Here is a 17,011-nt window from a genome sequence, read left to right as displayed (position 1 = left end):
GCCCACTGTGCCAGCTCACAGTCAGACTTGCCTTGGTGAAGATGTCCCTGCTGGGCACAGAGAGTTGGCATTTGGTGTAAGTGACTCCAGCCTCCACTGAAGGCTCTATATTTCTCTTTGGTGTCCCACCATGCTGGAGGGAATGGTAGTAAAGGGTGGCATCACCCCACCCTCTTGTCTCCAAGGAAAGGAACCCATGGCTGCTGCTGTTCAGGAGGCCTTGCAGAAAAGCAATCTCCTCTCCTGTATCCCAGGGTTTTACCAGATCTCTGCCCTCAATCTGTCTGTGTCCAGCTGTGGCCATGTCCTTTGCCACAGTTCCCCTGTGTTTTATCTCTGGCCGATGGCTGGGATTCAATTCTCCAAATCCTAAAGGACCCAGCAAGGCACAGAACTCCCTGCCCCCACTCCTCCTTTAGAGGAGAGCACTGCAGGGCTGTGTCCAGCATCATTCTATCCCAGAAAAGTAGTTGCACATCTGCATAGGTGCCTGGAATCTATGCCAAAGCACAGCAAAAAGCTTCAACCAAAAAGGTGTGCCCTCTGTGCACACCTCTGTCCCTTGCTATTGAATGGCTGCTTAATGGTGCCTTGTGGGTCCTTTATTCTTGAAGACACAAAATACCCTCTTCCAAATGTACTCCAGGAAGGGGAACAATCCAGGGGATCCCCACACCATGGCATCTTGCTTGAACCGTTTTTGTTGCTCTCTCTCTGTCTCTCTTTCTCTCTCCCTGACTTTGCTCCACAAAAAGGAATCCCTCCCCTTTGCAACATGGCAACTTTTCTCTCCCTGAATTCATGGCTCCAAACCTCCTATCTGCCACATTCTCTCCCTCCAACTGTGCAGATTGTTTTCTTAAACCTCAGATCAATTTCCTAGTTGTTAAAAACGATTTGATGTTGATCTGGTTATGTTTGAGGGACAAGGCAATCTCATGGTCCTCCTACAATTCCACCATCTTAACTTTTCCCCAAAAGCCTCTTAACAACTTTCAAGTATACAATACAGTTTTGTAAACTGTAGTCACCATGCTTACAGTACATTGCCAGAGCTTACCCCTCTTATAACTGTAAGTTTGTGCCCTTTGATCAACATCTCTTCATTTCCCCCATTCTGTCTCCTCACAGCTCCTGGCAAACACTCTTTGACTCTCTGGTTCTCTGAGTTTGGCTTTGTTAGATTCCACATGTAAGTGAGATCTTACGGTATTTGTCCTTCTCTGTCTGACTTACTTCACTTACCATAATGCCCTCACAGTTCACTCATGTTGTTGAAAATGATGGGATTTTTTATGGCATAATAATATTCCATTAAATATATATTTTTGTATGTGTAATATACTTACTTTTTATCCATTCATCCAGCAATGGACACTTAGGTTATTTTCATATCTTGGCTATTGTGAATAATGCTGCAATGAACATAGCAGTACAGATATTTCTCTGAGATACTGATTTAATTTTCTTTGGATATATACTCAGAAAGGAAATTTCTGTATTATTTGGTAGTTCTATGATTATTATTTTTTTTAGGAAACTCCATACTGTTTTACTCAATGGCTGTACAGATTTACATTTCCACAAACAGTGTAGAAGGCTTCCCTGTTTTCCACACCCTTGTCAATGTTCATTATATCATGTTGTTTTTATATAGTCATCCTAACAGGTATAAGGTGATATCTCATTGTGACTTTGATTTGCATTTCCCTGTTGATTAGTAATGTTGAGCAACCTTTCATATGTCTTTTGGGTATTTGTATGTCTACTTTGGAAAAATGTCTACTTAGGTCCTTTGTCCACTTTTAAATTGAGTTATCTGTTATTGTTTGTTTTTATTCTTGACTTTTATGAATTCCTTATACATTTTGGATATGAGATCCTTTCAGGTATATAGTTTCCAAATAATTTCTCCTATTCTGTTGGCTGCCTTTTCACTGTTGATTATTTCTTTTTTTGTGTAGAAGTTTTTTAGTTTGGTATCTTCCCACTGGTTTGTTTTTGCTTTTGTTGCTTGTGCTTTTGATGTCATGCCCAAAGATCTTTGTCAAAACCAATGTCAAGGGGCCTTTTCCATATGTTTTCTGACTGAGTTTTATAGTATCAGGTCTTATGTTTAAGGCTTCAATCCATTTCAGGTGGACGTTATGTTTGGTGTAAAATAAAGGTACAATCTCATTCTTTTGTGTGTGGATATCCTGTTTTCCCAACACCATTTATTGAATAGACTGTTCCTTCTTCATTGTGTAGTTGGTACCCTTGTCAAAGATTCATTGACTGTATATGTACTGGTTTATTTCTGGGCTCTTTATTCTATTCTATTGGTCTATGTGTCTGTTTTTATACCCGCATACTGTTTTGATTACTATAGCTTTGTAATATAGTTTGAAATAAGGAAGTGTGATGCCTCTAGCTTTGTTCTTTTGTCTCAAGACTAATTTGGCTATTTGAGGTCTTTTGTGGTTCCATATGAATTTTAAGATAATTTTTCTATTTCTGTGGAAAATGTGACTGGAATTTTGATAGAGATGGCATTGAATCCGTAGATCACTTTGGGTATTATGGATATTTTAACAATATTAATTTTTCTAATCATTGAACATGAGATATTTTTCCATTTGTGTCCTCTATTTCTTTCATCAAAGTCTTATAGTTTTCAGTACGAAGATCTTTCACTTCTTTGATTAAATTTATTTCCAAGTATTTTATTCTTTTCAATGTAATTTTAAATGGAATCTCTTTTTTAATCTCTTTTGAGATAACTTATTGTTAGTGTATAGAAACACAACTGATTTTTGTATGTTAATTTTGTATCCTGCAACTTTACTAAACTCTTTTATTAGTTCTAACATTTTTTGGTGTGGTTTTTAGTGTTTTCTATATATAAGATCATGTCATCTACTAACAGAGACAATTTAACTTCTTCCTTTCAGATTTTGATGCCTTTTATTTCTTTTTCTTGCTTAATTGCTCTGGCTAAGACTTCTGGTACTATGTTGAATAGAAACAGTGAAAGTGAGAAACCTTGTCTTATTTCTGATTTTAGAGGAAAAGCTTTCAGTTTTTTATTATTGAATATAATGGCAACAGTGGGCTTGTCATACATGGCCTTTATTTGGTTGAAGCTACTTGCTCTGGTAATGAGGATTAATTCAAATTTAGAGGTCCAGGGCACCTGGGTGGCTCAGTGGGTTAAAGCTTCTGCCTTCAGCTCAGGTCATGATCCCAGGGTCCTGGGATGGAGCCCCACATCAGGCTCTGTGCTCAGCAGGGAGCCTGCTTCCTCCTCTCTCTCTCTCTGCCTGCCTCTCTGCCTACTTTTGATCTCTATCTGTCAAAAATAAATAAAATCTTTTTAAAAAATTTAGAGGTCCAGTGTCCCCAGTTTCATCAGGTCTTCCCATACATCCCCATTCCAATTTTCAGGATCTCATTCCCTTTCAATCAATGCCCTCACTTTAATGGTAGACACCCTGGGAGGTTGTGAATCAATTCATGTTGTAATTTTGCAACTCACAGAGAAAGCTAGCAGGCTGGAGACCCAGGGAGGTTGCAGTTGGAGTTCAAAGGCAGTCTGATGGCAGAATTCCTTTTAGCTCAGGAGAGTCTTTGTTCTAATAAGGTCTTCAAATGATTGGATGAGGTCCACCCACCTATGGAGAGTAATCTGTTATCAAAGTCCATCAATTTAAATGTTAAGATCATTCAAAAAACACTTTTACAGAAACATGCAGAATAACATTTGACTAAATATCTGGGGATGATGGCTCAGCCATTAGTTATATGGCTGAACAATTAGCTAATCATATAGTTAGCCATATAACTAACCATCACATTGCCTTTTTTAGTTTGCAATAGACTTGAGTTATTTTTTATTTATCTGTGTTCTCTTTCAGTTCTCTGAGCATCTTTAGATCAATTATTTTGAATTATTTATTGGGCAATTCCTGGATCTCCATTTCTTTGTGATCAGTTACTGGAAGTTTACTATGATCCTCTGGTGGTGTCATGTTTTCGTAATTCTTCATGATCCTTATAGTTTTACACAGGTATCTACACATTTGGAGAGCAGTCACTTTCTCCAGATTTTATGGATTGACTTCATTAAGGGGAGACTTTAACATGTGGGTGAGGCATGCAGAAGTATGCTGTGACTCTGTTTCTGGTGGTATAGGGTACCAAGTGTAGGAGCATGTGGAGCATCAGATTTGGAGGAATGTGGTAGCTTATCAGCTCAGACCACTGACAACAACATGGTCCTTGGCAAACCCTGCAGGGAATCCACAGAAGTTACAAGAGTTGTTGGGGTCTTCAGCAACACCTTCAGGTCCAGTAGCTAGGGACTGTGGCAAGCAGTGTTAGTAGAGTTGGTGGTATGCACATATTTGGCTGCAGGTGCCTGTAAGTGTCAGGGTCCAGTTGCAAACTTATGTGTTGTGAGGGGTGCCAGGGGAGGCAGCAAGGCATAGGGCCAACTAGAGATACACTGATGCTGCAGAGACATTGGTTGTTGGCATGCTCTCCCATTGCTGCAGATCTCCCTCTGAGTGTGCTCACAGCAGTGGAGGCTGGTCATGATGTCAGCCCAGCAGCCTGGGGATATACAACCGAAGGGTCTAGCCTTGAGCACACATATAGCAGTGTGGGTCAGCCACAAGGGTCTAGGCTGGTGCCTTGCTCTTAAGCAGCTGCAGAAGTTTGAACTGCCTACTAGTGTAGTTCCTGCACTCTGGCAGGTTCAGGAGATGGGTGGGCTGGAGTGAGGTGGGACTCAGGCAGCTGGCACCAGGGAATGCAAATACTAGTGATGCAATAGCCAGTGTAATCTGCAGGGTGTTCTGTGGCAGCAGAATTGCGTCTTCTATTTTCTGGAAAAGATTGTGTATAATTGGTGTTAACTCTTTGAAGTTTTTATTCAAATTCCAGTTGGTTAACATACAGTGTAGTATTTCCTTCTGGTGTACAATATAGTGATTCAACACTTCCACACAATACCCAGTGCTCATCAGAAGTGTACTCCTTAATCCCCATCCCCTGTTTCACCCATACCCCCACGCACCTTCTCCCTGGTATTAATTCTTTAAATGTTTGGTAGAATTCTTCAGTGAAAACATTTGAGCCAAGATACTTCTCTGGGGCAGAGGGGTTAAAATTAAAAATTCAATTTTTTAAAATTATTACAGAACGTTCAGATGATCTATCTTGTATTGGTTGAGTTTAGATAATTTTTGGCTTTTGAGAAATTGGTCCTTTTCATCTAAGTTGTTGAATTTATGTGCATAAAATTGTAATACAGGCATACCTTGTTTTATTGTGCTTCACACTTTATTGTGATTCACAGATGCTATGTTCTTACAAATTGAAGGCTTGTGGCAATCTTTTGTTGAGCAAGTTTATTGGCAGCATTTGCTCGGTTATGTTTCTGTGTCACATTTTGATAATTCTTACAATATTTCAAACTTTTTCATTATTATTACACTTGTTATGGTGATCTATGATCAATGATCTGTGATGTTACTATTGTAATTGTTCTGGGATGCCATGAATCACACACATATAATATGACAAATTTAATAAATAAATGTGTGTGTTCTGACTGCTCCACCGACCAGTCATTCCCCATATCTTTCTCTCTCCTCAGGCATCCCTATTCTTTGAAACACAATGATATTGAAATCAAGCCAGTTAATAACACTATAATGGCTTCTAGATGTTCAAGTGAAAGGAAGAGTTACATGTCTCCTTCAAATGGAAAGCTAGAAATAATTCAGCTTAGTGAGGAAGGCATGTTGAAACCTGAGGTAAACCAAAAGCTGATCTCTTGTGCCAAATAGCCAAGTTGTGAATGCAAAGGAAATGTTCTTGAAGGAAATTAAAAGTGCTCCTCCAGTGAACACACAAATGATAAGAAAGTGAAACAGGCTTTTTGCTGATCTGGAGAAGTATTAGTGATTTGGATAGAAGATCAAATTAGCCATGACATTCTGTCAAGCCAACACCTAATTCAGAGCAAGGCTTTAGCTCTCTTCAATTCCATGAAAGCTAAGAGGTGAGGAAGCTGCAGAAGAAGAGTTTGAAGCTAGCAGAGGTTGGTTCATGAGATTTAAGGAAAGAAGCCATCTCCATAACATAAAATACAAGATGAAGCAGCAGGTGCTGATGTAGAAGCTGCAGCAAGGTGTACAGAAGATCTAGCTAAGATAGTGAAAGTGGCTACACTAAACAACAGGTTTTCAATGTCAATGAAATAGCCTTGCATTGGAAGAAGGTGTCATCTAGGACTATCATAGTTACAGAAGAGGAATCAATGCTTGGTTTCAGAGCTTCAAAGGGCAGGCTGACTCTCTTATTAGGAGCTAATGGCAGTTGGTGACTTTAAGTTGAAGCCAGTGTTCATTTACCATTCCAAAAATCTTATGGCCCTTAAGAATGATGCTAAATCTACTGTGCATGTGTTCTATAAATGGAACAACAAAGCCTGGATGACAGCACATCTGTTTACAACATGGTTTACTGAATATTTTAAGCTCACTTTTGGGACCTACTTGGAAAAAAAGATTCTTTTAAAAATATTATTGTTTATTGACAATGCACCTGGTTACCCAAGAGCTCTGATGGAGATATACAACAAGATTAATGTTGCTTTCATGAATGCTAACACAAAATCCATTCTGCAGCCCATGAATCAAGGAGTCATTTTGACTTTCAAACCTTATTATTTAAGAAATACATTGCATAAGGCTATAGCTGCCATGAATAGTGATTCCTCTGGGCAAAGTATATTGAAAAACTTCTGGAAAGGATTCACCATTCTAGATGTCATTAAGATCATTTGTGATTCATGGGAAATGGTCAAAATATCAACAAGAACACGAGTTTGGAAGACGTTGATTCCAGACCTCATGGATGAGTTGAAGGGGCTCAAGACTTCAGCAGAGGAAGTAACTGCAGATGTGATGAAAACAGCAAGAGAACCAGAATTAAAAGTGGAGCCTAAAGATGTGACTGAAATGTTGCAATGCCATGGATGACATTTAATGGATGAGGAGTTGCTTCTGATGGATGAACAAAGGAAGTGGTTTCTTGAGATAGAAACTACTCCTCGTGAAGATGCTGTGACACTTGTTAAAATGACAACAAAGGATTTAGGATACCATGTAAACTTAGTTGATACAGTAGTGTCAGGGTTTGAGAAGATTGACTCCAATTTTGAAAGGAGTTCTACTAATGGGTGAAATACTATCAAACACCATTGCACACCTCAGAGAAATCATTTGTGAAAGGAAGAGTCAATTGATGTGGCAAATTTTATTATTGTCTTATTTTAAGAAATTGCCACAGCCATCTCAACCTTCAGCAACCACCACTCTGATGAGTCAGCAACCATCGACATTGAGGCAAGACCCTCCACAAAGCAAAAAAGATCATGACTCACTGAAAGCTCAGGTGTTGGCATTTTTAGCAGTAAAGTATTTCTAAGTTAAGGTATATACATTTTTTTAAAGACATAATGCTATTTTTTAAAGATCTTATTTATTTGTCAGAAAGAGAGAGAGAGAGTGAGAGAGCAAGCACAAGAAGAGGGCGGTGCAGGCAGAAGGAGGAGTAGGCTCCCTGCTGAGCAAGGAGCCTGATGCCAGACTCTATCCCAAGACCTTGGGATCATGACCAGAGCTGAAGGCAGATGCTTAACTGACTGAGCCACCCAGGAGTCCCTAGACATAATGCTATTACCCAGTTAGTAGACTACAGTAGAGTGTAAACATGACTTTTATATGCACTGGAAAACCAAAAATTTATTTGGTTTGCTTTATTGTCATATTTGCCTTAATGTGGTTGTCTGGAACCCACAGTATCTCTGAGGTGTGCCTGTGTTACCTTATTATACTTATTAATGGCTGCTAGTGATATCCAGTTTTATTCCTGTTTTTGGTAATTGGGTCTTCTCTCTTTATATTTGTAACTCCTGCTGGAGATTTGCCAACCTTATTGGTCTTTCAAATAAACAGCTTTTTGTTTCATTGATTTTTTGCTCTTTTGTTTTGTTTTCAATTTCATTGAGTTCTGCTATCTGCATTACTATTTTCTTCCTTCTACTTATTTTGCTTTACTTTGCTCTTCTTTTTTCTAGTTTTTTGAAGTAGGAACTTTCATTATCAGTTTGAGACCTTACCTCCTGTCTAAGGTAAGCACCTATAAATTTCCCTTTCAACCAGGTGGTGGGTATTGGAGAGGGCACGGATTGCATGGAGCACTGGGTGTGGTGCAAAAACAATGAATACTATTACGCTGAAAATAAATTTAAAAAAATTTAAAAAAATGTTTCCCTTTCAACACTGCTTTAGTTGCATCGTACATATTTTGATATGTTGTATTTTCATTTAATTCTATGTATTTTTAAATTTCCCTTGAGATTTCCTCTTTTACCCATGGAGTATTAGAAAGTGTTTTGTTTAATATCCAAGTGTTTAGAGATTTTCTTGTTATCTTTTGGTTATGGCTTTTTAGTGTGATTCCATTATGGTCAAAGAACATACACTGCATGATTACAATTTTAAAAAATTTAAGGTTTGTTTGGTGACTCAGAATGTGGTTTATCTTAATAAGTATTTTATAGGCACTTGAAAAGAATGTGTGTTCAACTGTTGTGGGGTGGAGTATTCTATAAATGTGAATTGGATCCTATTAGTTGGTCATAGTATTGAGTTCTATATTGTTGCTTATTTTCATTTAGCTGTTTCATCAGTTGTTAAGAAATGGGTTTTGATGTCTCTAGCTACAATTGCAGTTTTTTGTACTTATCCATTCAGTGCTATCAATGTTTGTCTCATACATTGTAGTGAATATTCATTGTTTATTTCTAGTATTGATTATTTTTTTCTTTAATTTCTGCACAGTCTCATCAGAGGTCTGTAAATTTTGTCTTTTTAAAGAACCATCTTTTGGTTTTCTTGATCTCTATTTTTTTCTACTTCATTATTTTTCTCATTTTTCTTTTCTCATTTTGTAAAATTTATTTTTGTTTATCTTACTTATTTTGTTCATCTTACTGAGATCCAGTTTCAGGCTTCTATTTTAATATATGAGTTTACAGGTCTACATTTTACTCCACATGTTGTTTCACTTTGTTTATTGTTTGTTTTTGTGTTGTTGGGGGTTTTGGGTAACAGCTTTGTTGAGATATAAGTCATATACCATATTATTCACATATTTTAAAGTGTACAAGTCAATGTTTTTTTAGTATAGTCACAGACATGTGTAACCATCACTACAGTCAACTTTAGAACATATTTTTGATCTCAAAAAGAAATTCTATACTTTTTAACTATCACCTCTACCTCTATAGCCTCCAGCCTTAGGCAAACACTAATCTAATTTCTGTCTCATTAGATATGCCTGTTTGGGAGGTTTCATATAAATGAAGTATATAGGGTCATTTATGACTGCTTTCTTTTATCTAGCATGTTTTCAAGGTTCATCGATGGTGTAGCATGTATCAGTACATTTTTATGGTCTAATAATATTCTATTGTATAGGTATACTACATTATGTTTATCTATTATTCATCTATGTGGGTTGTTTCTACTTTTGACTCTTACAAACAATGCTACTATGAACATTCATACATGTTTTCATGAGAAAATATATTTTCATTTCTCTTGAGTACATACCTAGGAATAAAATTGCCAAGTAAAATAGCAACTTTGTGTTTAACTTTTTGAGGAACTGCCAGGCTGTTTTCCAAAGTAGCTGTACCATTTTACATTCTCACCAGCAGTGTATGAGAGGTCCAATTTTTCCACCTCCTCACTAACACTTGTTATTTTCCATATGAAAAAATTATACCTTTCCTAATGAGTGTGAAGTTGTACCTTATTGTGGTTTAGATTTGGATTACCCTGAGGACTAGTGATGCTGAGCATGTGTTTGTCAGTCATTCATGTATCTTCTTTGAAGATTATCTACTCAGATCTTTTGCTCATTTTTAAATTCAATTATTATGCTTTTTATTGTTCAATTGTAAATCTTCCATATATTCTAGATACAAGTTCCGCATGAGATATATTATTAGCAAATATTTTGTGGTTTGTCTTTTCACTTGCTTGATGGTGTTCTTTGAAGCAAAAAAAGAAGCCTTTTTTTAATTTTGATGAAGTCCATTTATCTATTTTTTCCTTTGGTTTCTTGTGCTTTTGATGTCAGATCTAAGAAGGTTTTGTAAATCCAAGGTCATGAAGATTTACCCCCACCTTTTTTTCTAGGAAGTTTATGGTTTTAGGTCTCAAATTTACAACATGATCCATTTTGAATTAATATTTAAATATGGTATTAAAAAGAGATCTAAATTCACTCTTTTGCATGTGGATATTCATTTGTCCCCACACTGTCTATTAAAAAGACTATTCTTTCCTGAATAGTCTTGGCACCCTTGTCAAAATAAGTTGGTTATAGATATATTGAATTATTTCTGGACTTTAAATTCAGTTCCATTGTTCTTTATGTCTATCCTTATGTCAACACCACTGTCTTGATTACTGTAGCTTTCTGGTAGCTTCTGAAATTAAGAAATGTGATTTTTGTTCTTCTTTGTTCCAATTTTGTTCTTTGTCAAGAGTGCTTTGGCAATTTTTGGTCCCTTGATTTTCCACATGAATTTTCAGATGAGTTTCTCAATTTGTACGAAGAAACCTGTTGAGATTCAACAGAAATTGAATTTAATTTGTATATCAGTTTGTAGAGGATTGACATCTTGATAATAATAGGCATTTTAATCCATGAAGATAGAATGTCTTTCTATTATTTAGAACTTGGGGCGCCTGGGTGGCTCAGTGGGTTAAAGCCTCTGCCTTCGGCTCAGGTCATGATCTCAGGGTCCTGGGATGGAGCCCCACATCGGGCTCTCTGCTCAGCAGGGAGCCTGCTTCTTCCTCTCTCTCTGCCTGCCTCTCTTGCCTACTTGTGATCTTTGTCTGTCAAATAAATAAAATCTTAAAAAAAAACCAACTTAAAAATATTTCTTTCAACCATATTTTATAGTTTGGGGTATAACTTTTTAAAAAAAAGTTTATTATGCTCAAGTAGCTCAATCAACTTTTATATTTCTTTTGTTAAAGTAATTTTTGATGCTACTATAAAGGAAGTTGTATTTTAATTTTATTTCTGGATTTCCCACTACAAATATATAGAAACACAATTAATTTTTTATATTGATGTTGTATCTTGCAACATGTTGAACTTGTTATTTGCTTTAATAATTTTTTAGTGAATTCCTTTTCTATTTATAAAATCATGTCATCTGTGAATAAAGAGAGTTTTACTTCCTCCTTTCCAATCTGGATGTCTATTGTCATTTTACTGATGAAATGTCCTGACTAGAATCTTCAGTACAATGTTTGTTTGTAGATGCCCTTTATCACATTAAGGAAGTTCCCTTCTATTCCTGGGTCGCTGAGTGTTTTTATCATGAAAAAGTATTTTAATTTATCAGTTTCTTTTTTCTCAGTCTATTCAGTTAATCATATGATTTTGGCTTTTATTCTATTGATATGGTATTATATGAATTGATTTTAACATAGTAAACCAACTATGTATTCCTGGGATAAGTCCCAGTTGGTCATGGTGTATAGTTCTTTCATATATTAATAGATTCTGTCAGTTAATATTTTGCTGAGGATTTTTACATTCATATTCATAATAAGCATTGGTCTATGGTTTTCTATTTTTTTAATATTGTCTCAGTCTAGTTTTGGTATCAGGGTAAATACTGGCCTAATAGAATGATTTAGGAAGAGTTTATGAAAAATTGGCATTAACTGATTTAAGCTACTGTGCATTAGGGTTTTTTGTCACTCAGCTAAACTGAATCCTAATGTGTGTTTATTTACCTTCTTAAGTATCTGTAACTTCATTCTTAAATGGCCAATGTTAGAAACAAGACCCAGGAAACTTTTTTAGGTCTTCATCCTCCTTCAATATAACCCTTTGTGGCAAGACTTTGGAGCACTCTTATTAACGATATTCATTGGATTATGGATGGGTTAAGAGCAGAAAATATCTATAACCCAAAATTTGAAATAATGTCTCCAAAGACATATGAACAATGCTAGGTTATCTTGCTATCCTCCCTTTCCCCTGAGTCTTCACTTCTTTTTTCTTGACTGGATCCTGGTTTAACTTACGCCAGTCCTGTGGTATATCCAGAATGCTGACAATTTAGGACCAAGGTTTTATCAGGCCCAGTTGAAGCATAAAGTGATGTGTTCAGGATTTAAGCTTCCACATCTGGCTCTGTCACTTATAAGCCGGATAATCCTGAGCAAGTTCCTTTAACTCCCTAAACCGGTTTTCTCATTTGTTAAGAGAAAATGGGTGGCAATAATGCCTAAGTCATACAGTTGTTGTGGGAATTAAATTATAAGTAAACATAAGTTAGATGTCTGTCACATAGTAGGTGCTCAATAAATTATAGTCAATAATAGTAGTAATTGAAATAATAGCACTTGCACCCGCCCCAATTTTGACTAATTTCCAGCTAGATACATGTCGCGGCATTCATCAGAGGTCAGTCTTCTTTCTTCCAAATGTAGTCTCTTTGGCAATAATGACAATAATTCTACCTCCAGGGATACTGAGTCATGTTATTTACCTGGCTTTGCAGCACTTAGTATTTGAAGTAAAGCAGACTTATTTTAGGTGAACATTAATTGCCATATCACTCAACTTCCAAAACTGAGCTTACAAAAGGAAAAGGTAACATAAAGCAAGTGGGAGGTAAAGAACTGCTTGAACATCAAATACTTTTTACAACACCACATTTTTATTAATTAAGTGCAAATGGATCAAAAAATACCACATGGATTGATTTCCTTTTAATACATAAAGGTTTAATAATTAAAGGACAGTCTTTGTAAAATCTGTTTGTTGTTTTGCCAAAACCTAAACATTTGCAAAGTGGTATGCAGTATCTAGATTCTCTAAAACACATAATTCTCATCCAATATTAACCTAGCCCTTTAGAAAATGCTATAACTTCGTGAGTGTTCTCTCAAATGTGTAAAGAAAAGGTTTCCAAAACACAAAAGGAAATAAGTCTATTTAATAGTGCTTTGAAATTCCAATTAAAAAAATAAATTTCTTAATAATATCTCACACTAGGACTATTAAGACTTTCCAAGTGGCAGCTCTCATGTTAAGCAATTTAAATGCGTATTTCAATTAATCCTCACAACATCCTTGAGAAACAAGTACTATCATTATCTCTACTTTCAAGATGTGGAAATGGAGGCTTAGAGAGATTAGGTAAATTGTAAGAGCCAGGTCTTGAATGGAGGTCAGCAAAGCATTAGCTCTTAATCACTAGAGCCTCTACTAAAAGTGATTGTTTCATTTTGATGGAGAAGTTATTTTGCACCAGCTTTCATGTAGAAAGGCCAAATTAGATTAGTCCTGTCTATGTTATCTATCTATGAAAATTCCCTTGACTGCAAGCTGGTGTTCTCCATTAAACCATGCAGTTGGGGAGGTCTGCCTTGTGTCTTCCACGTGTCCCAAAGTTCTCTAACCCCCTTATCTTATCCCCTCCCCCATTATTTAGGTCAAGTCAATGAATGAGAGATTTGCCAAATTTACCAAATTATCTGAAAACCTGATTGACTTAACCATTTACATTTATAAGAATTCAAATTTACATTTATAAGAATTCAAATTGTCATTGTAGAAGCTTTTGGAGTTTTTTGTGCAGTTTAGATTACTGGCACAAAGATTTAATTGAGTCTAGTTTTAGTTTTTCTGCAGCTATTTTACCATTGCCTTTCATCATGGATAAAGTTTAATGTATTCTAGAATTTACAATACTATGGATATATATGAATTTTCAAATTGTGGATTATTTGTATATTTCAAATTACAAGTGTTGTATATATCTCAAATATCAAGCATTTCAGAAGCAAAGTAGAGGGACTTTCTTATCTGACATATTTTAAATTCATCTCCTAGTATTTTGTGATTACTTTAATTTATAGATTTTTAAAAACTGACTTCATAAAGTGAGTATTTTCTTGAGAAATGGAGTTTCTCAGTTCGTATTAAGAACTGAGAAATGTCTGGGATTTCACTTTCCTTGTAATCTAACAATTTAGCCTGCTGCAGTTTCATGGATGCCAGTAGAAGACACAAGACTCCGAGGTCAGAAGTGAAGGACAATTTATTACTCAAAGAAACAGCAGTAGCTAGGATATCAGCATCTTTATGCAGGTTTCCTAAGCCCCATTTCCCACAAGGTGATGGGTAGAGGGCCAGGTGATACTCCCATACACAGTGGGTTGCTTTACAGAAGAATTCTGAGCTTAGAGAACCCAAATCTTCTTAAATATAAAATAAACATTCCTGCCCTTTGTTAGGAGAGAGACACTGTCCACTACACAAATAACCTTGAAAAGATAGTCCAGAACAAGACAGTCTCATCTTGCTTACAACATGCTTATCTTGCTTATAGGATGTGCAGAAACATGAGAGACCCACGGAAAATTGTCTCCTAAAAGGCAGTTGAAAAGTGCTCATTTTCTGAATTGTGAATTGCATAAGAAAACGAGGTTCAGGGATGCCTGGGTGGCTCAGTTAAGCGACTGCCTTCGGCTCAGGTCATGATCCCAGGGTCCTGGGATGGAACCCCACATCAAGCTCCTTGCTCAGCAGGGAGCCTGTTTCTCCCTCTCCTTGTTGCTCCCCCTGTTTGGGCTCTCTCATTCTCTCTCTGACAAATAAATTTTAAAAATCTTTAAAAAAAAAGAAAGAAAATGAGGTTCAACTGAGTCAGACTGGCAAGTCTACTACAAAATTGCTGTGGTAAAATGGCTATAGCAAATTCAAAGTGAAACCTAAGCTAAACTATATTAACCAAAATAAAACTTTAAAAAATCTTCAGTGGCTGGTGAACTGTTTTATTCAACATAGATTTCTGCAAATTTTGTACTAGTAGATAGAAACAATTTTTTGGTGAATCAATAATACTGTAATTGGCAATTTGTCATGTTGGCCATTGTGTAAGTTGCATTCATTTTTGGCAAATAAATACTAGTTTGAATTGGCCTGTTTCCTAGGTCCACATTCAAAGTCCTATTCCCTATTAGATCTAATCGCAACTAGCTATAAGCTAAGGTGCTAACAAAAAAGAACATAGTTTATTCCTTTTCCAACAATGTCTGCATTTTAACAGAAAACTTGACAAATTGGCAAGTTTGACAATTTGACAAAATGACTCTGGCAATTTCCGGGAGTAACTAACCTATGTTTTAAATTTTCTGTCTTTTGTTGTATGCAGAATCATAATACATGGGATACAGTTTTTCAACCTGATTGGAGTCTAGTTTTTTGACTTTTCCATCTCAGACCAAAGGCCCCATTCTGCTACTTTGTCACTCCTTGTCTGGTTTAGCTCCTTCCATTCATTATTATATACATTCTCTTATGTACTTTGCCTCTCTACTTGTTACTCCAAATGGTGAGCAATAAAAATCCCAAACATTTGCCTGCTTTGTGCTGTGTTCATGCAGCTGAGCTTAGCTAGAGAATTACACCACCAGGCAAATTGGTATGCCTATAAATTGATGAATACCAACCCCAAATGGGCACTTAATATCATTTGGCATTCTTACTGAAAATCATACATTTCTTTCCTAAAATGGCTTTTCCACTGCCCACAAGGATATTTCACATTTTATTCACTCTTCAAATTTCCTCTGCCTCCTCTTCCTTAAAAGGACTGTATTATGATTTTTGTGGACCCTAGACACTTTTGCTTTCATGGCTTTCACTTCTGCTTTTTTGTTAAAAAAATAAACCTAAAATTATGTTTTACTACTCAGCTGGTATAAAGACAAATATAATCCAAGCTTGATTCATTATAATATATTCATTATTATTATATTCATTTTTTCTTCCAATTTCAAGAGAAATTAAAATAAAAAATTTTAATGGGCCCTTAAAGGTATGGTGGGTCCTAGGCAGGCACTGTGACTAATTACCATGTCTAATGGATACGTCAACCTCGTTCCCCAGTATTTCTTCTTCTGATGACCTTGCTTTTTACTTATTTAGAAAATAAGTCAAAGATTCCTCATCTTGCCATCCAAACCTTGGGAGAGAAACCTGGGCAGGAGATGTGTAATGGGAGCTGTCCCTGTGTAGCAGGGTTTCTCAAACTTGGCACTAGTGAGAATTTGGGGCAGATGATTCTTTGTGGTGGGGGACTGTCCTGTACATTGTAGGATGTAAAATAGCATCCCTGGTCTCTGTCCTCCACATACCAGTAGCATCTCCCCAGTCATGGCAAGCAAAAATGTCTTCTGATATTGCCAAATGTCCCCTGAGAAGCAAAATAGGCCCTGGTTGAGAAGCACTGCTGTATAGGTTTAGGTTAAAACCATGGCAGCAGATGAATTATCCTTGGGAATGTGTTTAGAATAATAAAAGAAAATAATAGTGAATTCCAACATGGAAGGGGCTAGCAAAAGAAAAGAAACCACTAGAGAGTACTGCCCTGGTTATAAACTAGGGTGGACCTAGAGGGTTTAGTTAGAAAGATTCAAATGCTACAACCTCTTAGTGACATAGCTGAGCAAGGGATTCATAGAACCACCTACTGGGGCTATCTCAAAAATGGCAAACTCCTCACCAACAGGATGATTTTCTGCATCCCTGTCTAAAAATGAAGAGTTGATGTGGACAGCCTCAGAATTTGCATAAGTCTCTGAGGTTTTGAGATAGTTATCATCATTATAAACAGGGATACTACAAAGATAATACAAAGCCATAGGACTGGTTCAGTTTTTTAAATTGAAGGTCAGATCTATGACCTCATGGGCCACATAGAGTTCTGTCAGACGCAACCTTCCTTGACAATTCTGTTTCCTCACAGGTGTTACTCCACAGTAATGCCCCCAACACACACACACACACACACACACACACACACACACACACAATTTCATTTCGGCATTTGCTTCTTAGAGAA

At 36.6% G+C, this 17,011-nt stretch overlaps 1 pseudogene; it reads left to right on the top strand.

Annotated features, from left to right (window-relative positions):
- Positions 1-5,699: 5,699 nt before the first annotated feature.
- On the top strand, positions 5,700-7,416 carry LOC116863205 (annotated as a pseudogene).
- Positions 7,417-17,011: the final 9,595 nt, after the last annotated feature.

The sequence above is a fragment of the Lontra canadensis genome, unplaced genomic scaffold (assembly GCF_010015895.1).
Source record: "Lontra canadensis isolate GAN:19392208 unplaced genomic scaffold, GSC_riverotter_1.0 scaffold707, whole genome shotgun sequence".
Classification (NCBI taxonomy): domain Eukaryota; kingdom Metazoa; phylum Chordata; class Mammalia; order Carnivora; family Mustelidae; genus Lontra; species Lontra canadensis.
This window is presented reverse-complemented; position numbering and strand designations above follow the sequence as displayed.